A 14,476-nucleotide genomic window follows, 5' to 3' on the forward strand; every position below is an offset into this window, starting at 1 on the left:
ATAAAAACAATCCTGTAAGATCCCAGCGATGACTGAGGACAAGAGGATACAGTCGACTCCAGCAGCTTTTAAAGCTGATGTTTGGACACATTTTACAAATGAAAACAGTTACAACTTCGTCAGGAGTCATGTGGTCTGTAAATTCTGCAACACCAGAGTACAGTACTGGACAAGTATATCGTATCGTGATACTTATCATATCGCCAGATTCTTGCCGATACACACACCTTGTAAAACTAGACAAACATATGTATATGTAAAACATGAGATGTTAAAAACTTGAAGATCTTACATTAAAATAAAAATGTTTTAATAATTTGTTTATTATTCCATGTACTTATGTACTTATGAATTTTTCCATTATCCAGCATGAGAAACACTAAAGTTCAGAAAAGATTGTAATGTATTAAATAAAGGTTCATACATTTAAATGAATGGACTATAATGGCTGTAAACACTCTAATGGGATGAATTCATAAACATCAGTGAGCCTCTGATGCTTCAACAATCATTTCCTGTGTAATTCAAAGTGAATGTATTTCTTTTCAGCTCTGCAGCGACGTTCCCAGATGTAATAACATGGTCCTGACACACTGGAGTGAAAGAGCAAATAAGCAGAAAGTGGGCAAACATAAGAAGAGGACTGAGCCACGCACCAGAGGTTTTATGTAGAAACACACCGGCAGCTTTCCGATCCAATCCAACAAATTACTGACCCCCCTGAAGAGATAGAAGGATGTGTGTGTTTGTGTGTGTGTGAGTGTGTGTGGTTGGGGAGTTGCTCTCATCTCATTTACCAGCTTAGACAAGATCTTTCTGTCAGATACACACACACACTCAAGTCAGCCCTCTGCAATATTTACTCACCTCATGTGGGGAAATCTCGGAGGATTATCCCCAATAACCTGTTTAACTTAATCCTTATCTCGCACACATGCATAATAAATCTCTCCCTCCGCTCTCCGTCTCTCCCTCTCTCCTTTTTTTCTGAAGAGTAACGCCTCTCTCACCTTACTCTCCATCACCCGCCCTCCCTCTCCTTCCCTCTCACACACTCATTCCATCTGCTCTCGGAACATGAGCCGGCTGCTTCCTCTGCCTCCCCGAGCGTCTCTGAGCAGTCTTGACATATGCGCTCGCTCCTGCAGGCGACTACCTCCCCGCACATCGCCCCGTTTCCCCCTCTAGGACCGGGCAGGAAAAGGGAACAGTAGCAGGAAAGACTGACCACAGAGAGCGGAAGTGGGCCGAGCCAGGGGTCAGGCAGCTGTGGACCAAACATCTCGTTCGGTGGCCACTTGTTGTCTGGAATCAGAAAGACCTGTTGGACTCTGGCTTGTGGAAGAACTTTGTGTGAATTCAAGGGATAGAAAAAAAAACTCTAATTCAAGCAGTGGGAATGATTCATCACTGAGAGAGGTTCGACACCTGCCACCTGAGTCAGAGAGAATCTCTTCTTTTTTCCCTGAAGCACCTCACAGACTGCATCCTTTCTTCAAGTACAAGGAAACAACATCTTCAGGGATTTACATCTCTGGTGAGTTTTGATTGACGGCAAATACCGACAAAAATGTTTAATGTGTTTCGGGATTAATTAAATTTGATTTACAAGATTTTAATGTTCATTGTCAGCAATTTGTCTAAAGTCATACGAGACTTTTTTCCATCTTAAGCAGTTTCATTTTGAATTAAAGGAAGAAATTAACAGCTTTTTTTTCAGAAGTGTCCACCTGAACGTTTTTTCCTAGCAACTGTTCTGGTCATCAGTTTACCTTGTCAGGTTTATCACTTTCTACGAAAACACTTTTAACGATTGTTTGATAAATGAAGGGTAAAATGTTTATATCGAGCTGAGAGGAGAGAAAAAAAGCTTCTAAAAGATTACATCGAAGATCAGAGCCATTTAAACACCTACTTACAGCCAAAGCAGTTTTCCATGTTCTATTTTCTCTACAGATGTGATTCCTGACGTTTATTTTTAAAAAAAAACATAATTTGGGTAAAAACCTTTGAATGTTTGGATCAGATGTTTAAAGAGGATTGTTTTTGTTGAAACCTCTTCTATTCTTTCAACCCTGCTTTTTGCGACTTATCCAGAGAGGTTTAACGTGTTTATTACTTTAAACATATCCGGGATTGGAACAGCCTGGGATTCTTCTCAGTCATTTCAAACTGGAGAAGAAAAAGAAAAAAAAGACTGTGTAAGATCCAGTGATACAATTCCTCTGGAATTGCAAACTCTTGGTGCAACTCCAGGCTTTCTTTCGCAATCCCCGCCCCAGTGATCCCCGAATGTTGGACAAACTTGTCCGTTGAACAGATTCCTAACTGTCGCCTGCCTCTCTGTCGTTGTCGCCGCTCACTTGTCACGCCGATGGTCTTGGACAGCTCCGTGTAGATTTGAGTGCAGTAATTGAGCTGCCCCCCCCCTCCCCCCAGAGGCTGAGCTGTCATTGCTGCAGACAGACGGCTGCGACTATTAAGATGATCCGGGGATGATTTGGAAAGAACAGGAAAGATATTAAAAAGCAAACTGAACCCACCAGGAGATCTATTTTTTTCTTTGTCTTCTTCATAGTCTCTTTGAGGAGAAACCCACACAAGCGTCGAGAAGGATGTAAAGTTTAGATGAAAGATCCTTTTTTTTTCCTTCTTACTGGAAATGAAGGATGTTGACAGATGCCACTTCAAGAAGTGAATGTAGGTCCTTGTTCTGTCTGTCATTCCAATATAATGAGTTCTTACTCATTCTATATTGTCTTTTCAGCATCTCTAGAGTCTAGTGTATGCATAAAAATGTAGATAATTGGACAGATGTTAGGGATGGTGAAGAAGAGAGTGCAGACAGTGTAAACCTGATGGTGATGACTTAATTGAGGTTATTGTTAGCGGCATAGCTCAGATGTAATTTGGTTATCTTGTGGCATTTAATCTCAGCTCTGGATAAGGTTGTGTTCCTGAGAAAGACACTGAACCCTGTTTGCTCCTGATCGTGGGTTGCAGCCTACGCCCATCATTTTCCAAAATGGGTAAAAATGGCTAAATGCATTCATTTAAATGTAGTACCACGTGTAGGAAAGGCAACCACTACACAGCAAGGTGGTAGCAGTTGCATTTGTGTGTAACTCTAACCTCAACACCCACCCGAATCCCAAACCTAACCCTAGACCTAACCAAACCCTGACCCTAACCTTAACCCACACCTAACCCCAACCCCAACCCCAACCCCAACCCCAACCCCAACCCCAACCCTTACCCCAACCTTAACCCTAACCCTTACCCTAAAACAGTGTCCTTTTCCCCCCATGCGTGTGTGGATTTACACGTGAGCAGTTCCCTAAAGTCCAAAGAACATACATTGATAATTCAGCACCTACAAAAATAAGCGGCCTGGGTGTACAAGTGGTTGTTTCTCTCGGTGGGTCCTGCCACAGGCTGGCCTTCTGTTCAAAGTATCCCTCGCCTCTCACCCTATGCAGCTCCGACATGGCAACCTCCCAACCAAGGAGGCCAAGGTCTTCATGGACAGTGTGTAGGAATCAGAGACGAAAATGTTAGAAGAAGGAATATTCTGGTGGACGTGTACAGAGGAGAGACTGGACTAATTGTCTGATATTCAGATGGATTATATTATACTGCAATCCCATTCAACATAACAAAAGATAGAAATGAAAGACTAGAAGCAGAGTTAGAAAAGTCAGAGTTAAAGAGGCTGAGTTCTTCATTGAGTGTGGGTCGCAAGTTAGGAAGGACCGACTGATGACTTTGTTGGACTATAAAAGTTGGAAGTGGAGGCATCTGGTAAAAGGAGAAACGCAAGACAGCCAGTAAATCTCTTGGAAGACATGAGAGGTGTGACGAGGGAGGATGTCAAGTCTTACTGTCATAACCCCTGTAAGGAAATTCCCGAAGAAGACAAAGGATGTGTAGTTAGTGCCGGTAACCTAAAGGCAACAGCTTGAATGTTTAAATCCCGGTCAGAACAATGGGTCGATCTCAATGAATGTTCCTGTATGATCTCACAAGACGGTGCCTCATGGACAGATGTTTGGATGAATTTTAAGATAATGGTTAGATCACTAGTGGAGGAAAGGTTTATCATAGATGGAGCACAATAATGTCTAAGATCTAAGAGTTATGTTCTTGACTCTTTGTACTATCCCCACATCCTCCAACATGAAGGACAATTCAATGAATCAGTATTGGAAATATATTTGCTTGAAGCATCACTTCTTTAATGATATTAGCTGGTTAGCTATCTGTGCAAGCATCAGTGATTTAGAAGGATTAGGAAGCTGTGGTTTGAATCCCAGTGTGAGCCCTTAAGCAAGTTCCTGGGCACCGCATGTTGCTTCGTTGTCAGTCTGGTCACCCCAATAATGAGCATTTTGTCCACACTAGGGAGGTTACTATTTTAAAGAACATCTGGAATGGACGTTGAGACTGAAATGAAATATGCAAATTAGCGGCAAACTGCAAAAGTAATGCTCTTAAGGTCCGACCGTCGCCTCTGGAGACGCCGACAAAACGTAACAATGAGGTACTTAAAGTTGAATCTTAATGTTCCGAGGGTTACATATTTAACAAATCTGAAATAAATACCGTTTTTAATTTAACGGTTCACTTAATCTGTTTCTGTTCGCTTTAATAAACTGATTCTTCATAGTCTGGCGTACACGGCCCTCAGAGACGGAGGTGATTTGATTTGGTTGTTATGCCCAAAGCCGTTGATGCCACTAAACCCAGTGGTCTAATTCCTGGAGAGAAAAATATCAGGGAAAATCCTTCGGGGGCCATCTGGGAGACTTTGTCCTCACACACCCACGCGCGCACACACACTTACACACACACACACTAACACACACACACACACACACACACAGTCATGATTAGAGCCATTCATTCTTACAGATACACGTCAAGAGTGGTTGACAAGCTGTCCAGCTGTGGCAACGTTCGCTCTGCTGAAGTCACTGATTACTGCTGAAAGACCCAGTTACGATTTGACTTGTCGGACACAGACCTGAGTCTCCATGTTTTTAAACACTTCACGTGATGTACGAACTTTCATCCATCTGTGTTTGCAACCAATACAACACTGGCTTATACAGTTGACAGTATATAATTCCTTATATTTACCTTATTCTTTAGATATTTATGATGTTCATTACACTTGATACAAACGTTTTTCTATTTTTAAAACAGTCTTTAAACTATTTTTTTATTTTATTATGGCTTATGTTGTTAAAACACATGCAATGTAAAATGTAAAAATACATTCATATGAAATGATTTTTACTTTTAATTCATATACTATCCAGCTACTAAGTGGAAAGAAAGAAAAATAACCAAAATAAACCAACTTACCTTCAGATCGAAAACCCATTTATTTACCATTAGAAGTAAGTAAGTAAGTAAGTAAGTAAGTAATATTTATTTATACCATTTTTTATAGTTAGAAAACAGTGATATGGTTGTAAAAAAAATTACTAAATCAAGACAGAACTCACAAAATAGATGATTTAGAAACACTAAATAATTCCAATTACTGTTTTAAAAATGTTGTAATTCCCACGCCATGCTGATTGGAATGTAATATTGTTAATATTAATCCTACAATAATATTTGTTTAACACAAAAGTATAAATATTAGTTTTATAAATCTAAAAATTAAAAAAAAACTTGAAAATTATTCCTTAGCATACATTATAAAACATTAAATAATACAAAATATTGCAAGAAAAATTATAATATGAAATGCTCATTGAAATGTTAATGAACATAAAAGCAACTATAAAAGTTTGTTCCCCAACAGTAGAAATAAAAGTTTTGAAAAAAGGATAGTTTATAAAAAACAATTACCAATTATACCTCAACGTTACAATCTAAACTTTAAAATCAGTCCAACCTTGCATAAGAATAACAAATATATCTCATTTATAACTACATTTTCATTATTAAAGGAAACAATTTATTTACATCTACTCTCTACAGTTAAAGTTTATTTTTCACTCACTATTAATCAGTGTCACAAGAATTGACTTGAATATTACAAGAACTGTCTGTGTTCGACACGAATACCCCCCTGAACTCCCCCTCCCATGATTAGATCAACCACGCTGTGATTGACAGCCGAATTTAAACAGAGTCGAGCTCTAAATTACTTGGAGATGACTGTCGCTCATTACTGTCACTTTGAAAGCCGGCTGACATTATTCATAACACGATAGCATCGAATTTAAGCAATTGTGAAAGAAAATACAATTAACTGGCCGGAGCGTCGGGCAGCAATCACAGTTCTCTGACATGGAGTGTGTGTGAGGACAGCGAGTGTGTGTGTGAGTGTGAGTATCCCAGTGTGACTTTTCTAGCAGACAGATTGTTTAGAGGCTCATGTGTGATTAAACACGTTTTTAATCTGAACAACAGACTCAGTGTTGACGAGTCAAACATCAGGCGCGGAAATCACTGCGCCTCGGCTACATAAACAAGCTGATGAATTTGGGGAAGTTAAATTACAGCTCAACTGTGTCAGAGATGATGTGCTCACAAGAGTACCGAGATAAAAATCTGATTTTTAGGACAGCAGCAACTCTTGTGTACAAAACATTATGACTAGTTTTTGCAGCACTAGAGTTTCACATACTCAAATAAGCATGGACGATTCAGCCAGAACTCGACTGGCAAGTGGACAGTTGTTTTATTTCTTTGCTAAAATACCACGGGGATGTAGTCCAGGGCACCACACCAATCTCCGTCATAATGTACCAGATGTCATTTCAACCAGGCCCATTTCAAGGTGGGCCAGCACTTCCAAAGCACTTTCAGTCGCCCGTCCCCGCACTTCTTGGCCTCTTTTCATTTGGCTTGTGACTTCCTCCCCCATCACCGTTCCAAACCAAGGAGCTCTGGAGTCTGTGCTAGCCCACTTCCATCACGCGCCTCCCGGGAACATGAGAAGAGGTAGTGTGTTTTAGGGTATTCTCCTGAGCTCGTGTGCCACTCCAAGTATTTTAGCAAACATCCCTGTCCAGCGCTCAGATGCCCTCCAGATTGCAAAGTTTGAAGCCAATCCCTTTGCCGTCGTCCCTCCCAGCCTCTCTGGTCTTGGCATCCTTAGGCCTTCTCCAAGTCCAACAGAACATTTCCTGCCAGTGAATGTTGTACGGAACAAATAAACTAATGCGATCCCTTACAGTATGTGAGGTATTTGTAATTCAAACAGGTTCCTGTGTCCAGCTAAAGAAGGTAAAAAGTAACAAATACAACAGCATATACTTAAGGATTTACTTTTAGAACTTAACCAATGATGGAAATGCATGCATAAGCTATCTGCGACCTATCAATGTAAAGTAAGTAAGTAATATATATTTATATAGCGCTTTTCGAGACCAGGGTCACAAAGCGCTTTAACAATCAAAACAATACTCAAAACAGTACATACTTCAAAGATCAAGACAACACCGAGAACAACACAGGAGTTCGAGAAATTCAAGGAAAAGCCTGCACAAATAGAAACGTCTTAAGATGTTTCTTAAAGGAGTCAGTAGACTCCATCAAGCGCAAAGAGAGAGGAAGATTGTTCCAAAGCTTAGGAGCAACAGCCTGAAAAGATTTCTCTCCTCTGGTCCTGAGCCGTGTGCGTGGAACCATAAGTAGATTCTGATCCACAGACCTCAGAGCCCGAGCTGGGGTGTAAGGCTGGATCAGATCAGTGATGTAAGGAGGAGCCTGACCATGAATAGCTCTGAAAGTAAGAACCAGAATTTTAAAGTTGATCCTGAAAGAAACTGGAAGCCAGTGAAGAGTTTTAAGGACCGGAGAAATGTGAGTTCTTCTACTAGAGCGGGTCAGAATTCAGGACACCAACCATGCCTAGTCAGGTCTTCCAGGTAAACTAGCATAGTCAAGTTTAAATAAAATAGTCCCCACCTCCTTGCTTCAAGACTACTGTATGACTAGTATTATATTCCTAGAATGAAGTCTCAAAGAGCATTGAAGCACATGTAGGACAGTGAAAGTCATGCAATGAGGTCTAAGAGTGCACGCTAGTTACTTACAGACCGACAAGGCGGCATAATACATTGAGTATTAAGTTCTCAGAAACATTGTATAGGAAACCAGTCCCGTCCACCAAAATGTTATTTAAATAGTAGTTTAGAACCTGCTTCACTTCGGTTCCAAGCAAGCCGGCACTAAAAAGTTGACGTAAACCCTTTTGAAAATACACTTTCATGCTCAAGTTTCTCATCACTATATTGTGGCTCCAACAACTAACTGTATGTAGTAGGGCCTAGCCCCGTTAGTAACAAACTTACCTTCAAGAAAGTTGAATAAAACAAGCCTCAAGTTCTCAGCGAATTGACTTAGACACTAGTCCCATAAAGGTAACACACCATGTTAGATTTTTGGACTGAAGGTACTTTCTATATTAAATAGAGGATGTTGTTCATAACGACTGCCCCCAACAGTGTAAACTTAAGGTTCAATGGCCTCGCTGCCATAGTCCTTGTGCAAAAAAGCTCCAAAATGACACCAATCATTATCTGCCCTGGTAAGATCCATATCCTTAGACCAGTTATTTGGAAGTTAAAAATGTTCTCTATTTTGAATCTTTTAGAATGAGAACCTGCACAGGCTCTTTGTGGAAGCTTAAGATCTTACTCTTGGAACTTCACCGATGATGGAAATGCATGAAACTACCATCTCCGACATACCAACCCAATGCAGTTTGGTGCCCTGTAGAGTCCCCCAGGCAAAGTTGCCTATTAAAAGAACACTGTTTATAGCTAGAGAGCTCTACGCTTCTTTTCTTTGAGTAGATAGTGTCGATGTTCAAGCTAGACGGGAGGTTAGCTGGACGAATATTCATCTGTTCATTCTCCACATGTGAGACTCAAAGGTAGCTTAAGTCTGTAACATAGAAAACTAAAAGTCCAAAATAACTAACCACCAGTTCAGAGTAAGAGCGCTGATGGCTACATTCAATAAATAAAGAGTATGAATAGAAACTCTTTTCTTCGTTGTCTGTTACACAAATAAAGCAGCCGACGATGAAAACTAAAACCTGGAGTTTGTGACTTGAGTCTGAAGCTAAACATTAATATTCATAAATTGACAAATATAGTCTTCAAACGTGCAAAACTTCAAACTGCACTTCAACCTTCAACAACCCTTGAGCGGTCGCTGATCTTGCAAAGGTTCTCTTTTCGTTTCTTTTTTTTTTTTTCCAACTCATTTCTGTGATTTGGCCTTTGGTTGAGTGAAAGTGGGTCAGACTTGTCTGCCAGTCACCAAAACACTCGGTGGAATGACAACTGTATCTGTCTCCGCCTCGCTGTCACAGACACGTTCCCTCGCCCGCGGACAACACACCGATGTAATTACAGATATTCCAGCTGCGGTTTATTCTTCCTACCTCTGAAAGATGCTGCTGATAAAGTGCGCTTGTAAATAACTTCACAGCAGCGTGAGATAAGAAGCGACACACGTGAGAAGACAGACTCTAATAAGGTGATTAAAATTTCTCAACCTGGCAGAGAAAAACAAATGTTGGAATTATAACAAGATTCCTGCGATTTCGTCTTTAAAAAAAACAGAAATAAAAATCTGTGTTTTAAAGTGAAAAGAAACAACATTTTTTAGCCAAGTGAATTCATTAAATACAAGATTTTCAAGTGAATTATCTCATGATTTTCTATGTCAAAAGAACGTTTAAAGTACAACTTTTAATTTTTTTAATTATTATTTTGTAATTAATAAGTAGTGGTACTTGTTATTTTGTGTTGTTTTGTACTAGTATTATACCATTCTTTCCATCTATTCCATCTTTAGGTAACTTCTTTTTGGTAAAATAGTTTGTAATTTGTCATATTTTCCAATTTGTATTAAATAATAAATAAAATACTTAAAAATAAAGAGTAAAAAACTAAACATGGATTTTAGTTGTATTTGTTATTTATTTGTTATTTCATTTAGAATAGTTTATAAAATGTACACCTTTTTATTATTATTTTGTTGTTGTTCTACATTCTAAAAGTAAAGTTGTTGTTAAATATTTTTTTTACTTGAACTTTATTTAACACAAGTAAAAAAATGTAAGCGTATTTTAATCCCATATTTATTTATACTTCTGTTTTTCTTTTCAAATTCAGTAAAGTGTCTGAATAAATGTGATGAATTTTATGTCATAAACATAATTAAATGTTGTAATAAAAAAAGTTACGATTAAAAACAACCTCATTCAGTCATTAAAAATCACCAAGAGGCAACACATATGAACTGAAGAAACATGACAACCTGTAATGAGCAGACATGACACACACAAACACACACACACACACAGAAACACACACACACACATACACACATGCACCTGCAGCTATTTTAACTAATTAACTTTATCAATTGAGCAAATCATGAGTCGCCCTCAAAACATGCTTCGATTTTAAACCTGCTGATGAAGATAGGATAAAGTTTGGGTCATAAACGTGACAATGAAAAAGCAGGATGTCGTCTTTTCAATGACATCTTAAAAGTTAATTCAAACAATTCACTTTAATAACATCCTTTCAAATTCATTGCTTTGAATGATCGTTTAGATAAATATTTACAGCAGCATTAATTAATATAAAATAAAAAAATAACAAAATAATAATAAATAACATAAAATGATAATAATATAAGTTTACAAAATAATACAATTCGAATAGATAATAATCTGTTAGATTTTAGTGTTCTTTATGTTAGAATAACATTTTATTTTATTTTTCTTGTCTATTGAAAACTTTCTGTGAAAACCTGAGGTTATTTTAGATGAGATACAAACAGTGTATTCTGGTAATTCTTTTTAGAATAAAAAATGTATCAAAAGTTAAACATGATTTTTCTTAGCAATACAAGGAAATGGTACCAACTGTCAGACAAACCTTTTTTCTTTTACAATTACGTTCATAAATGGAGTCTCGTATGTCAGTTTGTCGCCGACCAACGTTGAGATTTTAAACCTAAACAACGGAGCTGAATCACAGGAAGGGCGTGTCCCGTCGCTAATGGCTGTGTTCATTAACACGCCTGCAACGTTTCCCAGAAGGCCTTGTGGTCACTTCCTGCCGCTGATAAAGGGCGACAGTGAGTGCGATTGCCGAAACAGGAAACTCGGTTTGAAAAATGCCCTTTAAGGAAAAAGAAAAAGCTTTGGAGTTCGTCACCATAGGAAGTGCCGGTCGTGTTTTGAGACGTCAACAAAGACATCAGTCAAAATAAAGCGGTTATGATTCATCACAGGAGTTTTTAAGTTTTAGTTTAGTCAACTTTTGTAAATTGACGTCACTTTTGACTCAACATTCTTTAACTATATTTTAATAATATTATGAATTGGCATTGAGACGTTTATTTACTTGGATTTTTTGACTTTGTACATATTTATTTGAGGCTAATTGATAACAACATTATACTGTATACATCATATACAATACATCATTAGTATGACTTTATATGCTATAAACGTTACATTGCTTTACAGGTAGTTGGTTTGGGAGGAAGTTTTTTTTTTTTTTCATAATTCAAACAAAAAGAAAAACAAACAAATATTTTTAATATTCCAATTATTCAATTCAACTAGTCAATAAAAACAAAGTAAAACAAAAGTAAAAGTAGAAATAATATAATTCAATTAATTAAAAATAAAATAAATCAACATTTTAATAAAAGATGCAAAGTTTCATTATTTCAAATGTTATATTCAACCATTCAATATTCTGATGACACTGATTTACTCCCAGCATTTAATATAAGATAAGGAGAAGATAAAGAGCAGATATACAGACTTGTCCAAAATCTGATGTTGTAGAAAATACATTTGATGTAATTGGTGAAGGAAAGGAGGACAAAAAATAATTCTATAAACGTATTCTATTCTATTCTATTCTATTCTATTCTATTCAAAAGAGATAATTCAAGATAGATTAGATTTAAGTTGGATTGAGCCTCCAAACTTTTTTATCCTTAAGGGACAATCAATTTTAACGTGAATCTAGTATTTAATAGACAGTTCAAATAACTTGGCCAGATGAGCTCCTGCTTTCATCAACAAGTGGAAAAACAAGTCCAGAACAAAAGTGACCCAAAAAGATTTGAGGATCACAAAGTTTCAACATTGGGTCAAACACGAACTCGATCAACTCTTGATCGGAGGACGAGAGAGAAAAAAAAAAGCATCAATTCTGAACCTGGCTGAAGACGTTTTCTTTCATCCTTGTGACACTCGGGGAATAATAAAAACATTCCAAGGATATATATTTTTACTCCGTCGACCTCGGCGCACATATGCTCGGTTTACATCTGAAACCCTCCCGAGACATCATCAATCCATTAAGTCGTCATTTTTATCGTTCCCGTCGTGATACTTGAGAAGGTCAGGCTGCAGCTCGCGGTCGTCTCGAAGGGCCCAGTAATAAAAGAGAGGATGCACGGACTGTTACGCATCACCTTCGGATAAACAGGCGGGATAATAATGATGTTCTGCTGAAAGATAAGACCAGAAAATCCTGAATCTTCTGCTTATGAAGAAGTTTGTGTCTTGAGAGAAGCTGCAGAGGTTTGTCTGAAGATTTGTTTTAAAAGCGTGAACAGATTTCAACATCTTCACTCGTCTGTCGCCTCCGACGTGACAAGTAAAGGCACTAAATCCACCTCCATGTTTTCATTCCCACCTCCAGGGAGGGAAGTAAGAGGACACTTACAGCGGACCTGAGGGAACCACGGAGATGGTGGAAAACATGGGTGTGTTGAGTGATTTCACTTGTCCGACTTGACCTCACACCAGTCATGTGACATCAATCAGGAAGACTGATCGTGACTTCATCGTTCAGTGAAGGAGAGAAGTCATGAAAATGGATGTTTATGATCAACAAAAGCTGCTTTCTTGATTTTAAACTTGAAAAGTCAATTTCATAGTATTATCAGTGTTGATTTCACTAATTGATCAAGAATGTATTAATTTAGTTATTTTAAAAAGTATATTCTTTTTCAATTGGTTTTAAGAAGAATATGTTAACTAAAAACATAGGAATTAGGCAAATAAAACAAATCAATGTGCATGCTTGTCCAATATACATATTTAAAGTCATAATTCAAATAAAACACTTCATCATACAATTTATTAATAATATATTTACATGAACATATTACATGTTTGATGCAAAAAAAAGCTACATTTGTCATTTTAAACTGGAGACTCAGATTATATATTTTGAATTATTATATTTGTTTATTTTACTAATGTATTAAGTATATAGTCACTTAAACTATATATTTTTTTACAATACTAATTGATTAACTTAAACTTATTACATAGATCAAGCAATAAAAGCTACATTTGTGAATTCAAATTATATAGTATATTTCAAGTATTGTTTTTGTTGAATTCTATCATTTATTTACTTAAACTTATCATGATTTTCAAACTGGAGACTCCAAAATATATAGTATTTTCTTTGTAGATTTTACTAATTTATTAAACACTTATTAACTTAAACTTATTATATGTATGAAGCAAAGAACAACAACAACAACTACATTTGTTTTTTTAAACTGTTTTATAGTATTTAAAAATATAATATATAATATTTGTCAATTTGATTACTTTATTAAGAATATGTTGACTAAAAACAAATATGAGGAAAATAAAATGAATAAAATTATGATTCATATATCTAATTTATCAATTGTTTTACTCTCACCTGAAATTGCAGCGTAATCCATTAAAATGATGTCATTATTATGGTTGATCAAAAGTAAAAAATATATAAAAATATATTTATTTTTCAAGTGATTTATTGTTTTGGACAGACAAGGACAGGAAGACCATTTACAAGAAAAACAGTGAAGTTAGAGACTAAAATTAGATTAATGTGAATCAAATCTATCTAGAAGAACATATTAGTGAGAAATGACTCCTCTCATATTAAAGGTTTAAATGTAATTAAATGTAGAACTACTGTACAACATGATTTATTATATTTTGTTACTCAAAGCTGAAATGAAAAGAATATTTGTAGAAATCTTCCTCTTCTACCAACCGCTGGGAACGAGAGCAAAAGATCTGAAATGGCCTCATCAGCACCGCTCACTCTTTCCATCATTGCAATATTAATGTAACCGTATTTTGTTCTCATTTAGAGGGTTTGCATTTTTCATACCATGTGTTACAACTCCACATACTTTGGCCTTAAACTCTGCTGAATAAACACTCCGTTCAGGAATACTTCGATTTTAATCATATATTTTAGAATAACTGTGATGATTTAATACATATATCTGAAGTTTTAGGCATTGAATTGACAAAGATGCTGCTTTTATATATTTGTGTTGAATGATTGAAACGAATATATCTAATTTTAAAGAATAACATATTTAATTTTCTTTTAAATATATATTAAAAACAATGTTATTTATGCATGAAATATATTACAAT

General features: G+C 36.7%; 1 protein-coding gene across 1 annotated transcript in view; it reads left to right on the forward strand.

Annotated features, from left to right (window-relative positions):
- The first annotated feature begins 1,043 nt into the window (after nucleotides 1-1,043).
- Nucleotides 1,044-14,476, forward strand: part of cdh5 (cadherin 5) — a 50,770-nt gene continuing 37,337 nt past the window's right edge. The window contains exon 1 of the mRNA XM_087802271.1: nucleotides 1,044-1,537. The gene's annotated coding sequence lies outside the window, so the exon portion shown is untranslated. The remainder of the gene's footprint in view (nucleotides 1,538-14,476) is intronic.

This window comes from Callionymus lyra, chromosome 11, assembly GCF_982586985.1.
Source record: "Callionymus lyra chromosome 11, fCalLyr1.hap1.1, whole genome shotgun sequence".
NCBI lineage: Eukaryota > Metazoa > Chordata > Actinopteri > Syngnathiformes > Callionymidae > Callionymus > Callionymus lyra.